General features: G+C 43.1%; 1 protein-coding gene across 1 annotated transcript in view; it reads right to left on the bottom strand.

Annotated features, from left to right (window-relative positions):
- The window catches only part of TJP2 (tight junction protein 2), a 119,203-nt gene that overhangs the window by 76,494 nt on the left and 25,411 nt on the right, over window positions 1–17,298 (bottom strand). The window contains exon 2 of the mRNA XM_045840316.1: window positions 14,945–15,065. The gene's annotated coding sequence lies outside the window, so the exon portion shown is untranslated. The remainder of the gene's footprint in view (window positions 1–14,944; window positions 15,066–17,298) is intronic.

The raw sequence follows: 17,298 nt of genomic DNA, 5'->3' as shown, positions 1-17,298 counted from the left end.
ATGGCCTGCAACCCAGGCATGTACCCTGACTGGGAATCAAACCTGCGACACTTTGGTTTGCAGCCCGCGCTCAATCCACTGAGCTACACCAACCAGGTGCAATGGACAATTTTTAAACGCTTACAATGTATGAGGTCTCTGAAACAACTTGGTCAAAAAGACCTCAAATGTGATAAACTTAACACTTTTAATCGGATTTCCTCAAGAATGCTAGGATTTGGGAACACACACATATGTACATACACATATACCTCTGTACATACAGAGGTCTGTGCTGAAGTGGCCAGCCATGTGATATGAAAAATAGAGACATTTATTGAGATACAAGACACAAGAAACATTGTACATAGGACAATGACACCTCAGTCCACTTCAAAGTAGGCTCCTTGGGACCTCACACAGTTCTCCCAATCACCATCAGCTGCCCTGTCATATTTTTCTGAATCTCATCAATGGTCCAAAATCTATTCCCTTTCAAAGGTGATTTTAGTTTTGGGAAAAGCCAGAAGTCACTGGACGTCAAATATGGGCTGTAGGGGAGCTGAGTCACCTGGGTGATTTGATGTTTCACCAGAAAACTCTACATAAGCCATGATGCATGAATAGGCGTGTTGTTGTGATGAAGCTGCCAATCACCAGTTGCTCATAGCTGTGACCTTCTGAATCATCCATAGTTTCCACAGAGGAATGTTCAAACTTAACACAAAATTTGATGTAGATTTGTTGCTGTACTCACTCAGTCATTTTAATGCAATGACCACACAGTACACATGCTCACTCAATAGCATCTCACGCCCCCACTGACTAGCACAGTGAAGTCTTCATTGTTCACACATGCACATTCCAGTCCACTCTCTTTGGCTGCCAGGTTACATCCAAGTCCCACAAACCATTCTCATATTAACAATGGCTGGACTTCTTCCAAACAAATCTTGTGTGTGTGCGTATATATTTGTAATATGATTAGAAAGCCTCATTAAATGAGAGCAAAGCAGTCTGACATTGAAAAGTCTACAGGTTGGCTGAGCCACTTAGTTGCTTTGCACACTGACGAGCAGACTGGAGTCATAAAGACACTCTCCTTCAATGAACATATCTTGAATGCCTGCCATGTACCCTGAGGTGGGTACAGAGAAGAAAAAGGCAATATACAATGAGAGGGGCTTGCTCACAGTGTGATAGAGACGAAGACATGTAAACGCACGATGACAAGGCACAAGAACTGCTTAAGTACAGGTATGACTAAAGTGCTGAGGCAGCAGCTAGAACTCTGCCCAAGGGAGGGGCACTTTTCAAGAGAAAAGGCCTGGCATTTCCTCACCTTCACAGTGGCAGCCTCTTCTCTCCTGACCCCTCTTACCCTTCTCAGTCCAAACAACCACATCAATAACCCAGCACAATCTCCTAAAGGACTCCTTCAATAAGCAGTCAGCCACCCCTCAGACCCTACAAAATGACATCCAGGAGAGAGACATCAAAATTTCCGCTCCACCCTGGCCAGTGTGGGTCAGTTGGTTGGAGCATCATCCCATAAACCAAAAAGTTGCAGGTTTGATTCCCAGTCAGGGCACATGCCCAGGTTGCGGGTTCAGTCCCCAGTCAGGGCATGTATGAGAGGCAACCAATCAATGCTTCTCTCTCACATCGCTGTTTCTCTCCCTCTTTTCCCCCATCCCGTCCTCCCTCTCTAAAATTAATAAGCATGTCCTTGAGTGTGGATAAAAAAAATAAAACAAAATCTCATTTAAAAAACTTCTGCTCTGCCCCTCATGTCTTCACTTTTTAGTTATTTTTAAAGTATATTTTATTGATTATGCTATTACAGTTGTCCCTATTTTCCCCCCTTTGCCCCCCTCCACTGGTTCCTCCAGTGATCCCCCCCCCCCCCGCTCTATAGTTCATGTCCATGGGTTGTGCATGCAAGTTCTTTGGCTTCTACATTGCCTGTACTGTTCTTAAACCCACTCCCCTATTTTGTAGCTACCCAATTATGCTTCTAAATCCCTATACCTTTCCTCATTCTCCCTTTTCCCCCTCCTAGCTTATAACCCTCCAGATGATCTCTGTATCTATGACTCTATTCCTGTTCTAGTTGTTTTTGTTTTTTAGATTCAGTTGTCGATAGCTGTGAGTCTATTGTCGTTTTAATTTTAATAGTTTTGATCTTCTTCTTTTTCCTAAATAAGTCCCTTTAACATTTCATATAATTAGGGCTTGGTGATGATGAACTCCTTTAGCTTTACCTTGTCTGAGATGCACTTTATCTGTCCATCAATTCCTAATGATAGCTTTGCTGGATATAGTACTCTAGGTTGTAGGTCCTTGCTTTTCATCACTTTGAATACTTCTTGCCAGTCCCTTCTAGCTTGCAAAGCTCCTTTTGAGAAATCAACTGATAGTCTTATGGGAACTCTTTTGTAGGTAACTCTCTGCCTTTCTCTTGCTGCTTTTAAGATTCTCTCTTTATCTTTAACCTTCTGCATTTTAATTATGGTGTGTCTTAGTGTGGCCCTCTTTGGGTCCCACTTGTTTGGGACTCAATGTGCTGCCTGGACTTACATGTCTATTTCTTTTGCCAAATTAGGGAAGTTTTCTTTCATTATTTTTTCAAATAAGTTTCCAATGTCTTGTTCCTCCTCTTCTCCTCAGGCACCCCCATGATTCGGATGTTGGCTGTTTTGGAGATGTCCCAGAGTCTTCTTAAACTCTCCACATTTTTTTTCTGAATTCTTGTTTCTTTTTATTCTGGTTGAATGTTTATGCCTTCCTTATGTTCCAAATCACTGATTTGAATCCTGGCTTGCTTCGCTTCACTGTTGGTTTCCTGTAGATATTTTCTTTATTTCCCTTAGTACAACCTTTGTTTTTTCCCTTATGCTTTTGCCATTTTCAATGGGATCTTTAAGCATTCTGACCACCAGTGCTTCGAACTCTCCCTCTGATTGGGTTGTCTGTCTTTCCATCACTTAGTCCTTTTTCTAGAATTCTGTTCTGTTCCTTTATTTGGGCCATAATTCTTTGTCTCCTGATTTTGGCAGCCTCCCTGTGTCTGTGTATTAGATAGAGCTGCGTTGATTTCATTTTAGTGCACCTGTTAAGTCCTACCGGGCGGAGCCTTGGGTTTTCACCAGGGCAGAGCAACTGTGGCTCCATGTGTGGGGGAGGGGTCGAAGAGGGGACAATAACCCTGCTGGCTGACTTCTGGGGGCTTGCCTGGCCCTTGCCCCATTTCCAGTCACTTCACCCATTTCCCGTGTGAGACTGGCATCCCTCCAGCTGCTGTCCTGGTTGTGGTTCCCTGGGTGGGTGGGTCTGTATATATACCAGAGTTTACCGCCAGAGGTTATGTATGAGACTTTGTATTTTTCCTCCCTCGTTGGAGCCCTGGGCTATGTGGTCTGGCTTGGGGCAGGCCTCACTCATCACAAGGTGTACCCCTGATCTTTGTCCACCACGCGTGAATGTGGGGCTGCCACTGCCTCCCCTGGCTGCCTCTCAGCCTCTCCATTACTGGCTAGCCGCAGTCACGTGGAGTTCTCTCCTCCCTGACTTCCTGTCTCTGCCTCCCCTACCCATCTGGATGAATATGGCTGCTTTAAATCCTTGGTTGTCAAACTTCTGTACAGTTCTGGGTGTTTTTCATTTTTAAGTTAGTTGTATTCCTTCTTATGGTTGTGCCATGAAGCGAGGCTTGTCTACCTACGCCTGTATGTTGACCGGAAACCTCATGCCTTCACTTAGTTATTTAATACTACTCTTGCTCACTTTCAAAGCTGAACTCCACCTGCATGTACCTGAGAAAGGCATTGTGAGCACATAGCAGGAAGGCGGCTGTCCACAAGCCAGGAAGCGGGCCCCCAAAAAGAACCAGCACCTTGACCTCGGACTTCTCAGCCTCTGTAATTGTACAGGGCAAAATGTCTGTTTAAGTCAACCAGGCTGTGGTATTTTGTAATAGCCACCTGTGCTAATACTGCCTCTAAATCCTGCATGAGGTGACCTTGCTGCCTTCTCCATCCTCAACTCTTCCTCCACTCTCCCAAACTTACTTCCTGGAACCACAGTGGCCTTTCTTCATGGCTGTTGCCGTTGACACCCTGCCAAGCTCCTTCCTGTCCCAGAGCCTTGGTTCGAGTACCCCGCCTGGACCACAGAGCCAGCTCCTGCTTAGATTTCTCTTTCCATTTAAGGAAGGAAGCACCCTTTGAGGGGGCTACCAGGAAGCAGTGCCCTCAGGGGAGAACCAAGTTTAAGTTAAAGCAAAGAGACAGAGTCCAGCTGAATGTTTTGCTTACTGAGGAACAATTATTTGAGAGCACAGAGCAAAGGTGTGAGAAGACAGGGCCAGTGGGTGGTCTGCTTAGAGCATGAGAACTGTAGAGGGACTCCAGCAGGAAGGGAGTATCCCAAACAAGCAAAGGAGCCTGTTACCCACATCTCACCCTTTTTAACTTTATTATTATTATTATTATTATTATTATTATTACTATTACTGCTACTACTACTACTATATTGGTAATACATTGGCATGGCTGTTATTAGCACTACAATGAAAAGAAGTTAGAGTAAGTGCAAAAGTGATAAAAACAAAGCAATCAGACTCAGAGGGAGAGAATGTTCTCAGTTCTCAATGGATGGTGCCTTCCATTCACCCTCACCTCTCCCCACCGATGGCCCAAATCCCAAACCCAGCATCCTCTCCATGGTGTTTCTGGGCACACGATGGGGTTAGCTGGCCACAAAGCTGACAAAAACTTAGCTGTGCAATTCAGCGTCAGCTGTGTGCTGTATGGATTATGAGTCTGAGGAGGCCCTGGACTGGTGATGGGGGGAGTTCTGGTTGGAAGAGCTGACTGCACCTTTTGGAGCACAGTCCAGTGTAGACAAGACCTGCTAGGGAGAGAGCTCTGCCCTGCACAGGCTGCCCTGGGTCCTCAGAGGCACCGTGCTCCGTGTTTCCACAGCTTTTATAATTGTACTGCTGCTTGCACTGCAGACTATATGAAACCCCCTCTTTCGGGCACAGACTCCACGTCTTAGCCCTTCATTAAGAAAAAAGATGTTGATAAACAATGATCAATGAAATCAATGTTATGTGCCAAAAGCTTTCAAGTACTCTTTTAGCTCATTTTTTACAGATGTTATTTATTTATTTTTAGAAAAAGGGAAAGAGAGGGAGCGAAACATCGATGTGAGAGAGAAACATTGATTGGTTTGCCTCTCACACACACCCCAACCAGGGACTGAACTTTCACCCTGAGGGCCGGCACCCAAACCACTGAGCCACACTAGTCAGGGCGAGCTCATTTAATGCAAATCCTGACAATGCCCCTGCCGGTTTGCTACTACCACCCCACTTTAGAGATGAGAGATGGTGGATGAGAAGCCAAACTTGGGTCTATCGTATCCAAAGCCCCTTCCCATCACTGCTTTCTGGACCCTGTGTTCACTGTGAGACAACTGCATGGCGGAGGGCGGGGGGTGGTGGGGGGCGGGGGTTGTTTGTTACCGTTGCTTCCCTTTGATTCAGTTAATGGATTTTAGAGAAAGAGAGGAAGGGGGCAAAACATTGACTTGTTCCACTTACTTATGAACTCACTGGTTGATTCTTGTATGTGTCCTGACAGGGATCGAACCCGTAACCTTGGTGCACTGGGATGATGATCTAACCAATCAAGCTACCAAGCCAGGGCACCCTTTGGCTCCTTTTAACAGAACTCAAGAGGGTTTTTGCGGACACAGCACTTGAACAATGCTGTGGCATCGTGTTTGTGAATCTCCTCCTGAGCAACATTATAAAAGTAAATACCACAGATGCCATTTGACTCCAGCCCATGAGCTGGTAAGTTAGAACCCTTGATCCAAATGTGATTCTGGGATCTACCTGGATTTCAGAGCTCCCTCTCCCTAAATAAGTACCTGTTAAAAAAAAACGCATAGTAAGATCGCATTTTCACTTAGTAAAAAGGCCCTCCCCTCCCAGGTGTGGGAGGGAATCTGAGGTGAGAGAGGCCCAGGGGACTGTCTGCATGAGGCACACAGTCCTCCAGGGAAACCTGCATGACCTCTGGCAACACCTGAATTGCTTGAAAAGAAACATATCACCAGAATCCTCTAACCCTAAGAATTCAGTATCCCTGATGGACACAGATTAAAGTTGTTGAAGAGTCTTCTGGCTTTTCAGAGAAGTCTCAGAGCTGAAAGGGGCCTTAGAAAAATGCTGCAAACAGATAGTATTCCAGGGTTGCCATGCAAATTAGCACAGCCTCTTAAAACAAAGGAGGCTGGGCCCGGACAGGGCACTTCCAGGAGGCATTCGACAGACATGGAGAGTGTGGCTGGCAGCACTTCTGTTTCTATAGGACGGAGCCCTAAATGTCTCTGATGATATGAATCACCTGACACATCCAAGCCCAGTCCCCTGAGATTCGGATTCAGTGAGTGTGAAAGAGGCCTGAGGAATTGACATTTTTAGCATTCACCCTCAGATGAGTCGTGTGATGAGGGAGGTTTGGGAAATTCAGCTGAAGAATCCATGTTAAGATTCTCTGGCACGAGACAGAAAGATTGCCATTTTGAAGGTCAGAAAGTAATTCTATCTGCAAAATGTTGTCTTTGGTTTAAAAAAGAAAACATCTAGTCCTATGATTCTTTTTGTTAGGTTTATTTACATATATTTGTACATACACATAATTTAGATTTCAATCACTTTTATATAGATGATACTTGTTCATCTACCCAAACCATACAGTAGATCATAAAAATGTAGCAAAATGCAATTAAAATGTCACTATCCAGAGCAAACTCCTGTTAGCAACTGGGGGAACATCCTTCCAGGCATCTCCCCGAGCAGGTGAGCATGTAGATATTGTACACAGCGTCATACACTCAGGCTGTGCCCGACATGCTCTTCCTCTAACTGTTATCCTCCATCAGAATATTGCTTGACTATTTTTTGCAGCAATATATAGAGCTGTATCGTCATTTTTACCTGCACAATATTCCATTTGTATGAATGTAGTACTGTACCCTGCTAAATAAATTCTTGTATTTAAGGTTCTTTTTACAATTGGTATAGGGGACAAGAAAAAAGTCAGATGAATGAAACTCCTAGGGTTTATTTTGCAGTGATAATGAGGAAGCAAGTAGCTTGTGAGACTTAGGCCGAATTTACAAGATGTATCTAGTGCAGACAGTAAGTTAGTAACTGTAAGATGTGTTAAAGATAAACAACTGGGGCATTTGTGTGTTAAATGTAGATGAAAAGAATGAAACAAATGAGAGCGTTACTTAAAAACAGAAAGAGATAGAGGGGGAGAAAGTAACTCTTAAATAGTAAGCATAGTTAATAAAATACACTTAATTTAATAAGCATTTCATGTATAATTTTATTTTAGGTATATCAATATAAAATATTATATAACATATTATTTTATTGTTAATAATAAATATTTTCTATTTAATAAAATATTAATATTATATAAAGCTCAGCTCATGTCACCTCCAGATTGACAGCTATGTCATCCCTAAATTGGTCACCCATTGGTGACACCCAATACATCCAAAGCTAGCCCCAAATATCCTCTATGCTGAAACACAGATAAAACACAGATTTCCGGTGAGCTATCGGCCAGGCATTCTTGCCCTGCATTCCTCCGACAGAGCAAGCATGAGTTGGCCTCAGATACCTTCTATCTGCTGAGACCCTCGTCCCACCTCAACTCTGGTCTTTGTGAGCACACCCTAGTCCCGGAAAGCAGACGCCGCAGAGACACAGGGCAGGCAAACGCTGCGGGCACAGGCTTCCGCAAGTGTGGACCTTGTACCCAATCCATATCCCAACCTAACTGTATTCATGTGCTCTAGTTCCCTTCCCCTTGCTTCTTGTTGTGTGTTTTCATGTTGAAATAAATGAACAAATGGTGCAAGTGAGCCAGCTGATTTCGGCCTCTGAGTGTCTGTGTCCCATGACATCTGGGAAAGCTTGCCTGGCAGTGACCTTGGGGGCCAAGATGCATGGAGCTCATCTGCATCACTCCTAGAGAAGCAAGCAGGGTGTGGAGCCACGAGGAATAAAACTGGGCTCACAGAAGGTACACCCAACTCTTTGCTAACCAGGGATGTGAGGCTGAGATTAACACAAGAGTGAAAACGTTCATTCAATTTCGGGAATGTATAGGGCTTTCAGCTTTTTCTGACTCTTAAAGTTATTATTATTAAGTTTTTAAATAAATCCATCAGGATTCATTTCCAAGAGATTTAGAGTTCTCTGAGATTTACATTCTGTGCACTAAATCACATAAAGCAATTTCTATTATTTTTCTGAAGAAATCCTAGCTATCTGCCTCTGCTAGAGCCATCTTCCAGTTGATAAAGTATTTTGATTCTTGTTCTCAATCTGCAAAAAGTGTCCCTTTTTCTTACTGTGTGTATTCTGCTGAGCTAAAGCTATCAGAAGAGACAAATTTAACTTTAACATACTATGGAGCCTCTTTCAAAGTGGGTTTGGCAGAGTTATTTTAGTAACCAGACTTAACATCTGAAGTAAAAATAATCATATATATAATTATTTTGAGTTTTTGAATATCAATAATTATATTACAATACCAATCTCAAACACTAATAATAATAAAGTAATTACATGTTCTCCAAAATCAATAATTATTTCACATAGCACTATAATTATGATTAGGTGGGGAAATCCTGTCCAAGGTGTTTTGCCTAATCTCACTATACAACTAGATTACCTGAAAACAAATTAAAAATTCGGCTGAATTGAAAACTGCTGTCACCAACTCAACAGATAAAAATGTGATAACGTACCAAAAGCAGGGCTCCAATGATGACACCCATCCCAACCAGAAGCTAGTTGCAAATTCTTTACCTCAGTTTTATCTGGTTACATGGGAATCACACAGGCTTCCCCACCCAGCCCCAGCCCCAGGCACCCAGCACAGGCAGCCAGCCGCTCAGCACTGTGCCAGCTGACTGCAAATCAGACTGCACCTCCCAGCCAGGGAAGCGCTGGGCACCACGGGGATTTGCTCAGGTAGTGCAGTGCCAAGCCCACAAGGTACCCGAGACCAGTCACTGGACCCTGAAATGACTGGCATAGGTGGAGGGAAAGGTGTTGAAGAGAAGGGCAGGTGGTGGTAAGGAAAATAAGCAGGGAGAATTGCAATCCCCTAGTCATCTTTTAATTCTGAGGTTCTGGATTGTCTTCAACGTGCAGGAATGTAATTAACATTCATGTTTCAGTAGCTAGCTTTTGAGTGTTACTCATCTGTGTGCTACACTTAAAACGCTGAGACATCTCCGATTTCCAGAGATAGGCCTGGGGGCTGACGCGCTGGTCTTGTTCATTTCATGAGTAAGCCATGCACTCTAATTTTTGTTTGGAAAACATGTTAGACTGTAACAAAAACATTCGGAAGTAAGAATAAACTCATTCTACTTTTATTTTTCTTCCACTTAAATTGTGTGCCAACTTCTCATGGTGAAAGTCTGCTAGAATTGCTAAAATGACAAAGACTTTATAGACGAGTGTTTGAAGTGATGCTCTTTTATTTTAAATACTTAGAGAGGAAAATATGGAATTTTTGTGTGGGTCCTGACAAAACCACTTGTCTAAACTCTCTCTGGCTAGAAATTAAGTTGTTGAATGCTGAAAAACACCCCAGAAAATGTATTTATAATACAAGTGCAAGGCTAACATATTTTTAATAACACTTAGGTTGGTTTGCAAAGGCAATTAAGAATAGAACATCTATAGCCCTTGCTGGTGTGGCTCAGTGGACTGAGCACTGACCTATGAACCAAAGGGTCACTGGTTCGGTTCCCAATCAGGACACATGCCTGGGTTGTGGGCCAGGTCCCCAGTAGGGGGTGCTCAAGAGGCAACCACACATTGATGTTTCTCTCCCTCTCTTTCTCCCTCCCCCTCCCTCCTCTCTCTAATAATAAATAAATAAAATCTTTAAAAAAAGAAAGAATAGGATATTTATCATCTATACTCAGATAACCTGTGTATTTATAGGTTTTTAATATTTAAATAGGAAAATGGAACATCATCTTGAAAAAATATAGCCCATTTCTTTCATGAAGTTTAAACATTTCATAATTTCCCACAGTCTTCTTTATATTTTATTTTATTTTTTAGATTTTATTTATTTACTTTTAGAGAGAAAAGAAGGGAGGGAGAAAGAGAAGGAGAGAAACATCAATATGTAAAAGATACATGGATCGGTTGCCTCTCACACACCCCCACCTGGGGATCCAGCCCTCAACCCTAACTGGAATCGAACCAGTGACCCTTCGGTTTGCAAGCTGGTGCCCGATCCATTGAACCACATCACCAGCCACCACAGTCTTCTTAAACATGTAAGAGAGAAAACTATAATATAAGAATACCTTATTCAGAAACTCATGAGCCTCAAACTAACAGACTAGCTAGCAGCTTAGTCCGCCAATCTCCACACCACTGCTTTTCCCAGCGAGCCACGAGAAAACACTGAAATAACAAAGAAAATGACAGAAGCCAGTAACACACTGGGTGAAAGAGCACAGCTATGAAGTCAGACAGACCTATGTTTCAAAAAGTCTCAGTTCTTCTACTTCTTGAGTTTAACCTATGACATTGCCACTATTTGACTATTTTTGACCCATAAAAATGGACAGTTTACATGGTTCTGCCTAATGGCTATAAGGTTTGGGCAGCTTATCTAAACTGAGATTCCATTTCTTCATCTGTAAAATGGTGTTATGTGTAGTATTGTGATCCTCAAAATTAATATGTTGACTATCCAGCAAAGCTATCATGTAGAATGGAAGGGCAGATAAAGTGCTTCCCAGATAAGGTCAAGTTAAAGGAGTTCATCGTCACCAAGCCCTTATTATATGAAATGTTAAAGGGACTTATCTAAGAAACTGAAGAAGATAAAAAACTATGAAGAGTAAATTGACAACAAACTCACAACTATCAACAAATGAACCTAAAAGGAAAAAAGAAAAACAACGAAAACAAAAACTAAGCGAACAACTAGAACAGGATCAGAATCAGAGAAATGGAGATCACATGAAGGGTTTTCGGTAGGGAGGGGGAGGGGAGAAATGGGGGGGAAGGTACAGGAAAGAAGCAGCATAACTGGAAGGCATAAAATAGACAGGGAGAGGTCAAAAATGGTATAGGAAACAGAGAATTCAAAGAACATAAAAGTACAACCCATGGACATGAACTAAGGGAGAGTGGAATGCTGGAGGGCTGGGGGTGTGGGGCGGTGTGGGGATAAAGGGGGAAAAATTGGGACAACTGTAGTAGCATGATCAATAAAATATACTTTAAAAAAATTAATATGTTGAAGTCCTAACACCCAGCACCTCAGAATGTGACCTTATTTGGAGATAGGCTCTTTTCTTTACAAAGGTAATCAAGTTCAAGCAATGTCTTTAGGGCGGTCCCTAATCTGGAATGACTGGTGTCTTTATGCAAAGGGGAAATTTAGACCCAGTGAGACACTCAGAGGGAAGACGGCCATCTACATGCCAAGGATAGAGGCTGGAAGAGACACTTCCCCCACAACCTTCAGAAGGAACCAACAACTTGGTATCAGACGTCTAACCTCCAGAACCAAGACAATAAATTTCTATTGTTTAAGCTACCCAGTTTGAGGTACTTTTATATTGCAGTCCTAGAAAACAAGTACAAATTGGAATTATAGTCGGGAAAACACCTCAGAAGGTGGGTATGAGAATGAAATAAAGACAACACAGGTAAAATGTTTAGCACAGTACCAACCATATTATAACAGCACCCCAATAAACATAAAGCTTTTGCCCTGGTCAGTGTGGGTCAGTTGGTTGGGCATCATCCCATCAATTGAAAGGCTGTGGGTTCAATCCCCAGTCAAGGCGCATGGCTGGGTTGTGGATTTGGTCCCCAGTCAGGGAGCACAGAGGAGGCAAGCGATCAATGTTTCTCTCTCACATTGATTTTTCTCTTCCTCTCTCTCTCTCCCACCCTTCCCCTTCTCTCTGACATCAATGGGCACGCCCTCAGGTGATAATAAAAACAAATAACATAAAGCTTTCATCATTAATACTGGAATTGCAATGGAGTTCTCACCACAAACACAAAACTTTTCTTCCAGCCTAGTGCAGCATCTCTAGGCCCTTTGATGTCCAGTCTCTTCCCCACGAGTTGCTTCTCCTCTCTTTGCACACCTGGCCAACAATGTCTCACCCTTAAGATTCCTCTCAAATATCACCTCCTGCAGGAGGCCTCCCCGCACTTGGTCACTGCCTAAGGCCTTCTGCTCACACGCACCGTCAAGGGTGAGTGCAGCCCTTTCCACACAGTAATGCAATTACTGATTCCAAATTAGAGTCCATGTCCCCCGGGAGAAGCCTTTATATTCCTCTCGATTTCCCTCAGGCAGTGCTGTGTGAGATGCTCATTAAATGTTAAAGAGGAACCCCTTCACCACAGCAAAGGAAACTGGCCACACGCACCATCTACAAACAAGCCCATGCTCCAAAGCAGCTGTTCAATGTTAGTGGTTCTCAAAATGCGGTCTGGACACCAGAAGTGTCAGCCTGTTTCGGACTTGGAGGAAACGCCAATTCCTGGACCTCACCCCAGAGTGACTAAAGCAGGAACTCTAGGGTTGGAACTCAGGAATGAATCTCTTTTTTAATAAACCTTCCAGGTGATTCTGATGTGTTTAAGAACTACTGTTCTGGGTTTCTCCCATTCAATATGAGGAGCTTTGGCTGCTGTGTGAGCTCTTCAAGCATCACTACAGATGAAGAAGCCCCTACGGGAGAGAAGGCTGCGGAGGGGCTCTCGGGTGCGCAGAAGTAAATGTTTTATGCTTCCAGTTACAACTCACTTTTTCTAAGTGTATGCTATGGGATGACTTGGTGATAACTCTAAGGTACCTAAGTTGCCTCAGAGTGAGAATCCATGTCTAGGAAGTGAGTCTCTGCCCAAACTCTTAGCATCCTTCCTGAAGGCAAGGGGGTGGAGATGATTTTGCCATGTCACAAAAGTGGTCGTAAAGCCCCCTGAAGTATCAAGAAACCAATGCCAGGCAAATATTGCTCCCCAGACCCCAAGATTGAAAAGGAGGGCAGGACAGGTAAAGTCTAATGATCAGAAACCTCAGGTCAAGGGCAGCTTAGACACCCTCCTCTACTCGTGCCCAGCATTGCTAACAGATCCCAACATTCTTGCTCAACAACCTTGACCTATGAATCCATACTCCAGGCAGCCACTACCAATTGATCAGAACTGGCTCTTGAGAAAAACCTGTTTACTATCTGAGTTTAGATGTTCAGTCTCTAAGTTCTATCGAGTAAGTATAGAGACCAGCTAACATTATGGCAATCTCACTGAACTTGGGAGTCAGGTGTTGTGCAATCTTGGGGAATCATTTAACATCATGGAATCTCAGTTTCCTTAGTTGCAAAAGGGAGCTGGTAATCCTCTCAGGGTTGTTCTGGGGATAAACAAGGTGGGTGATATGGGTGAAAGCACCTTGACCTGTGCCTGGCAAATAAAAGGCTCTTAATAAATATTTGCTGGATCTGAAACTAGGGCGATGTGGGGTGCTCTGGAAAAAATCCTCACCACCCAACACTGCCAGAGGCTAGTGCATCTGAGAAAGGCAGCCTTCAGTGTTCACACATAAAAGAGCTTTGGAATAAGGCTCTGACTTGGGGAACCAAACTGATGTGGAAGAACGTGTGGTTGCCAGCAGGAAATGAGAACAGGGCAGGTATCTGTCAGGAAGGATTCTGCTTGAGTCAGAAAACGCCTTCCCTCCAACTGACAGTGTCGGCTTCAAACTCACTCTGCTGTAGTCCGTGCTGTCCCTCTACTCATCGGACTCGGTCAATACGTCCTACCCAGAAACCTCTTAGGAACTGAAGCCTGTGTCTGGAACCTTGAAGAGCTCCACAGAGAGCATCTCATAAACAAACCCAAGCCCCACCCTGCTGGATCGGTGGAAACCCATGACCTTCCCGTTTGAATGTCCCCATTTGGACAACTAGACTCCAAGAAAGGCCTTAGTAAGTGCCCAGTGCCTGCTGTATGTTAACTCATTTAGCTTTACGTTAACGTTCCTTTGTTACAGATGAACGGTCTGTAAGAAGGCTCGGAGAAATGAAGACACATGCCCAAATCACACAATCAGAAGGCAGGAGCGCTGGGAGTTGAACAGCTGTGTGCCGTCCACACTCCACTAAACTCCAGCTCTGATATGTAGCGGGGATCCACCCCAGCAAGGACTTAGGCAGGAATGACGAAACAAATGCACGAAAAAAAATTCCAACCGCCTTTCAGCCAGCCATCATAGATGGTCTATAATCAGGGGTTAAAGTGTAACTAAGAACAAATACATCCCAGCATCTGCCAAAATAAAATTTAATACCTTGTAAATCTCATTTAATTCGTACTTAAAACTGAATCAGTAAATAGATAATACTCACTATTAATCTTTCACTAAAAGCTTGTTCATAATTAATCTTTAGAAGCCAGCGTGACTGATTTCTTTCACATAATTCTGCTACCTCAAAGACAATGGGAAAAACATCACCTACCAGGATGACCTGTAACCACAGACAACAAAATACCTTGGTAGGCCTTGGTAGTTGAATTTAATATGCTTTAGCGAGGAAGAACCTCAATTAACATTCACCTAAACTTATACCTATCAATTCAGACCATAAATGCAGGCAACATGTTTCAGTTCTTTGGTAAATAGGATGTTACAATTACACTCTTTGATATTAAGCAATTTCTTTATTAGAAACATTGAAAATGGTGGCATTGATGACCTCAAGGATATGAAATAATTTACATCATTTTTTGGTGGAGGAAAGATTGTTACTAGATTGATGAGAGACAAAGAAAAAAAAAAACAAAACAAAACAAAGCAAGTACCTGGTGAAGCAAGCCGTCCGCCAGCGGAAGTCTGTGTTTCCGGGAGCTCCTGCAGCGGCAGGTGCAGCTGGGGTGCCAGTCCCACTCGCAGGGCGAGGAGAGCAACGTAGTGCTCCGCACCCTGGAAAAGACAATGTTGTTAAAAATCCAACACGGTCATTCCCGGCTTCTTGAGATCTTGAGAGATGCCCTGAAGTTCACCTACTATACAATTCACCCATTTATAGTGTGGCTTTTAGTATATTCACAGAGTTGTCCAACCAGCAATGTGATACATTTTAGAGCATTTTCACTATTTCCAAAAAAGAAGCCCCTTAGATATCACTCACCACCCTCTAATTCCCTCTCCTCCTCACATCCTGGCCCTGAGTGATCCCCAATCTCATTTTTGTCTCTATAGATTTATACGTCTTCTGGAGGGTTCATATAAGTGAGCTCATATAATATATATGTCTTCCGGAGGTTTCATATAAGTGAGCTCATATATGATCTTTTGTGCCTGGATTCTCTGACTTAGCCTAATATTATCAAGTTTCATTTGTGTTGTAGCATGTAGCAAAACTTTGTTCCATTATATGGCCAAATAATATCCTACTGCATAGATATATCATAGTTTATTTATCGCTTCATCAGCTGATGGAGATTTGGCTACTATGAGCAGGCAGACACAAGCGTTCACGTGGGCATTTCCATTCTTCTCAGATCTGTATCTAGAAACAGAATTGCTGCCCCCAATGTTTTCAGTCTTTAAAAACGGGAGAAAACCAGTGCCCACGTGGAAATGGGCATCCTCAACCCACCTGCGGGTCATCCTGAACATAAGAACGAGATCTTGTAAGAATTCACTTTTCAGGTTAAAGGAAAATACTCAGCAGGTGGGAAAATATTTAGAGGACACTTTTTTCTTAATTGTAATAAAATACACTTAACATAAAATTTACCGCTTTATACTGTAGAGAAAACATTTTCAACTAAACGGGAATTTGTTTTTCACAGCATTTATAATACTGGTTCATCTTTATGTGTGTGGTTTGCCCACAAGTAGAAGAGATGGCAAACTTTCCTTTTTGACCCCTTATCCTAAGAACATCCAAGGAAGAGCCCGTCGGGGCATTTGTATTAATCCTGCATGTGCCTTTCCAACACCACGAGGAAAGCAGCTCACTCCAGGGCTGGGGCTGGGGCTGGGGCTGGGGCTGGGGCTGGGGCTGCCCTTGCAGCCTCACGCTGGGCAGTTGCAGAGACTCTTCCAGTGGGAGGGAGAATGTGGCGTCTCACCACTGTTGCACCCACTCTTCTGTTTGCTAGACAAAGCGGCATTGTGCCATGTGTGCAAAACACTCCCTACGCCACGAAAGAGAAATAAAAGATCGTGTCGACTTTATTTGTACAGGCAGGGGACACATTTCCCTTTTCCAAGGATCAGCAGGAAATACAGGCACCAGCTAAAGTGAGGCCATCTGGACATCCTACAGAGCAAGCAGCAGGATCAGAGCCCGCCCCATACACAGTTTCTTTTATTACTTCCAAAGACAAATACATGGCCAGCAAATCAAGATGGGCTTGGTTATGCTTTTGGCCTTAACATGAAATTTTTCTTAAGGTATCAGCTCCAAAGAGAGCATACTTCTTTTATTAAACTGCTTGGCTTTTAATTAAATCCATTTTTTTTTACTTCTACGACACTCTCACTTTAACATTCTTTTATAACATTCCTGAGGTTTTTGATATGTGTACAAACCACCAATAACAAGCAGCAATTTCTAATGAACACCATTACTGATTAGGGTCACTTTTTAATTAAGAAAAAACTTGGACCCTGACCAGCGTGGCTCAGTCCATTGGACGTCATCCGTCCAGGCAGAAGGCTGCCAGTTCGGTTCCCGGCCAGAGCACAGGCGCAGGTTGTAGGTTCGGTCCCTGACTGGGGCACATGCAAGAGACAACCGATTGATGTTCCCCTCTCACATCCATGTTTCTCTTCCTCTCTCCCTCCCTTCTCTCTAAAAATAAATAAATAATTTCTTTTTAAAAAGTCTTAAAAAAGAAAAAAGAAAACATTTGGCAGTAAGAACTCAATTACATTCTTGGTTTGCAACAGAATTAACAAATATGTAAAATTACTCTCAGGTAACATGAGTGAGAGCCAGAAAACCACAAAACTTTATAAGGAAAATCCATAGGCAGCTCAGCATTTTTCTGTTTGGATGTCAATTTCTCGTTTACATATTTCTTTTCTTCATTTATGACTATACTAAAATGGGGGAAGCATAGGAAAATATTTGCTGCACACCAAGTGCCAGGCAGTGGGGTAAATATGCACATGTTTATAAATCCTCCAATCTGAGCTTCCT

The sequence above is a fragment of the Phyllostomus hastatus genome, unplaced genomic scaffold, assembly GCF_019186645.2.
Source record: "Phyllostomus hastatus isolate PE091 unplaced genomic scaffold, TTU_PhHast_1.1 phas_contig_34, whole genome shotgun sequence".
NCBI classification, from domain to species: domain Eukaryota; kingdom Metazoa; phylum Chordata; class Mammalia; order Chiroptera; family Phyllostomidae; genus Phyllostomus; species Phyllostomus hastatus.
Note: the sequence above shows the minus strand (reverse complement) of the source record. Positions and strands in the feature narration are given on the sequence as shown.